The 3,547-nt window shown below is 47.1% G+C and overlaps 1 long non-coding RNA gene across 1 annotated transcript; it reads left to right on the forward strand.

Annotated features, from left to right (window-relative positions):
- The first annotated feature begins 1,006 nt into the window (after positions 1 to 1,006).
- On the forward strand, positions 1,007 to 2,451 carry LOC109273793 (uncharacterized). Its single transcript, XR_002083262.2, has 2 exons — positions 1,007 to 1,730; positions 1,945 to 2,451. It is a non-coding gene; the product is annotated as an uncharacterized LOC109273793 (long non-coding RNA).
- Positions 2,452 to 3,547: the final 1,096 nt, after the last annotated feature.

A 3,547-nucleotide genomic window follows, 5' to 3' on the forward strand; every position in this document is an offset into this window, starting at 1 on the left:
TCTGTCTCTCTCTCTCCCTCTCTTGAAAATAAATAAACATTTAAAAAAATTAAAAGTAAACAAAAAGCATGACTGAATAATCCACTAATGGTAAACACCAGTCCCAATGAAAAAATAGAGAAAGTAAGCCCGGTGTGTTGAAGGGCCCGCATCTGTGGAGCTCTGTTGCAGTCTGTATGGTAAGCAAAGTGTTTCTCCCCGTTTTGTGTCTTTCGGATTTTAAGATAAATGCGTATGAGTCAGCATTTCTGTTTTTAGAGTAAAGTAGCATTTGTGTGAGCCCCGACCTCTTAAGAAACGCTGGAAGTCTTTCTAACAGGTCCCCCCTCATTTTTTATTTTGCTGTCTGTTGCTGTGGATTACCACACCTCATTCTGGAGAAAGCAAAAAAAGGCAGGTTTTTCAAAAGTCAGGAAATCTCACAAATGGTATTTCCAGAAAAGATCTTAATTCTATCCCATTTCAATTGCCTCCATATAACAGAAATGACCAGACTCTGTTCCGGGGTCTTTCCACAAAGCTGGTCGGTGGAATTCAAGCTTGAGAGCCAAGTCCATTAACACACGCTCCCGAGCCATTTGTCTGGCACTGACCTTGGGTGGACGCTCCTGTGTGGCTTACCTTGAAGACGTCTTCTTTCTAAAATTCTATCCTCTTCTTTAAAGACTTGATCGGATGGCGGTTATGAAGGTAAGGACACGTGGAAGAATGCCACTTTCCTCGACAGATGAGACAGGTCCAAGAAGACAATTTTTTCTTTTCTTTTTTTTTTTTTTTTTAATTTTTTTTTTTTTTCAACGTTTATTTATTTTTGGGACAGAGAGAGACAGAGCATGAACGGGGGAGGGACAGAGAGAGAGGGAGACACAGAATCGGAAACAGGCTCCAGGCTCTGAGCCATCAGCCCAGAGCCTGACGCGGGGCTCGAACTCACGGACCGTGAGATCGTGACCTGAGCTGAAGTTGGATGCTTAACCGACTGCGCCACCCAGGCGCCCCTGACAATTTTTTCTTTAAGTGGGGTTGCTTTTTTTCTCAACAAGGCTTGCATCCACAGTAATTTTATGCTACAATGTGAATAATGGATCTGGAAAACCTTTCTTTCCAGGACAGACGTATATATACGAGGCATTTTTTTTCCCCCTGCTATTCAATAATGATTATTTTGATTACACTGAGAAGTTCTTAGGTAAGTGGAACAATATAAAATTAATGTGAAAAAAAGGTAAAAATGTGTTTTGGGGGGGTATTAGACGGTGGTGAAACAGGTAATGTGTGTGTGTGTGTGTGTGTGTGTGTGTGTGTATGTGTTGAATAACGCAGAGTAAAGTTATCCTAATTCCATTCATCAATTAATTTAATTTTGATTCCACATTAACCTCCTTTACTCAGTTCCTCTCCCCACCCCCACCCCCCCAAATCCCTGTAAGGAAGCCCTGTGAATGCCCCAGACATGAGGCTATGAGAGCTTGGCTGAGCTCCTGCATCTGGGGATTACTTTCCAGATTTATTTGCGGGGTGTCTGTGCCGGGCAAGTCTTAGCTTTCGCAAAAGACTAATTACTCCTTGTACCTTTTAACATTAAAATGCATCTGAGACCTTGCCTCCATTTAACACAACTCTGAGGCATACCTTATTCAGCAGAAGCAACGGGGGCCCCTGTCGCCAAGGCTTAGCAGATAAGAAGATTAGGACAACGGATTTTAACTTTCATTTCTTTGATGCAAAAGGTAAGAACACCTGATTTCAATATTTAATTCCTTTGATATTTTACCTTTGGATTTAATTTTCTTGAACTTTAACTTGCAAGAAAATTTTATTCTCTGCACTTGAATTTCTCCCTGGAAATTCTGAAATGGCAGATTTGCATTCACACGGGGTGGGCCTCTCGGAGGTCATTTTATTATCCTGCCCTTTTGACACTGGGATTGGATTCTATTTCAGAGCTTCTAAGGGCCATGCTGACGACTCACATGGGCCGACACAGGGGATGGGAGAGAGGACAGGAGGGGAGCTGTCTGGTGTACAGAAGGCCTCCAAGTTAAGTTAATCACTGAAGAGCTCTGAGCTGTTGTAGAGCCTTCTGGAGGCAAAAGGAACCGTTCATTGCCATGGTCCTGGGGGAACTGAAGGCCAGGTTTGGGGAGATGCTTTTCTGAAGAAGCAACACTGTGTTCACCTGTTCTCACCCACCTCCTCCCCTGCAAGGATCCAGCGCAACCCCGGGGCAAGGGCTAAGACAACAGAGGTTGCAGATTGGGAGTGTGGAGAATTCGCTCTTTGTGCATGCGTGCTATTGGCCAGTGTCCCCAGCTCCTGTCCGGCTGTGCCCTCACTCCCCGACACCGCCAGCTGCACCGTCAGGGAGGCCCCGCGCACAAGGGACATGTGGGTCTCTGTTCGGAAAGCAGAACTTGCTGTGAAAGGTGATAATAAAATGCAAAGCTCTTCCCTTCTTGACCCGCCGTGGGGATTTCGTTTGGACCTTGATGTCAAGATGGTCACTCAGTGGGAAGGGGGAGCCGCTGCGGGAGGGGGCAGGGAGCCGAGGGTGGCAGGCTGTAGGGAGGGGACACCCGAGAACCCAGCCTAGGGGGGCAGACATCGGACCTCCCCTGAGCCAAGGCTCCCAACCTCAGAGCACACCCCACTGAAGCATCGGATTTCACCTAAAAAACACAAATCCCAAGATCAAATTACTACTAATGTCCAGATGACGACTCAGAGCATCAAAACCCGGGCGTGGAGCCCTTGTCAGCCCGGCTCTGTGTAGAGGACCAGACCCAAGTGATCCCTCCTGTCTTTTCTCACCCTGCGTCTCAGCTTCCCGCCCCCTCGGCTCCACTCCTCGCGCTCATCCGTGCAGATGCGCAGTCACCGCACACGGGCTCGGCCAGTACCCCCATTTCTTCCCCTGGGACCAAGTGGCATACTCCCAAATTTTAAAGTCAGAAGGAAAAGAAAGGAAATCCTCAATGCATCACTGGCAGACCCTTTTACTGTCTCCCCAGAATGAATGAGTAGCAGAATCAGTAGAGGCATGGATATACTCAGAGTGTAATTGCAGGATTTCGTCCAGCATCTGGCTGGTGCCAACCTGTGCCCCTTCATGACTCCTGTTCCGGTCACACTGGCTGGCGCACCAAACCCACACCCACACCCACGCCCACCGGATACGCCTTTGTTGCCTGGCCCATTTCTAGCTCTGTCCCAAATCTTGGCTCAGAGATCGTTTCCTCTAGGGAGATTTTTCTCATTTCCTCAGAATCTCTCTTCTGCCTACCCTTGGTATCTTGGAGTTAGGACGCCAGGGCCCTCATTCTCAACACTGTAACATATCCAACAGTCTATACACATGCCAATCTTTTCCTGCTATACTAAAGGCTATTCAAAGGCAGGAATGGTATCTTATTCCCTTTGTTGTTGTTGTTGCTTTTTTAAGTAGGTTCCACACCCAATGTGGAGCTTGAACTCACAACCCTGAGGTCAAGAGTCGTGCACTCTACCAACTGAGCCAGCCAGGGGCCCCTCTTATTTACTTTTTAAT

Source organism: Panthera pardus, unplaced genomic scaffold (genome assembly GCF_024362965.1).
Source record: "Panthera pardus isolate Hobbes unplaced genomic scaffold, ASM2436296v1 HiC_scaffold_6, whole genome shotgun sequence".
In the NCBI taxonomy this organism is placed as follows: Eukaryota; Metazoa; Chordata; class Mammalia; order Carnivora; family Felidae; genus Panthera; species Panthera pardus.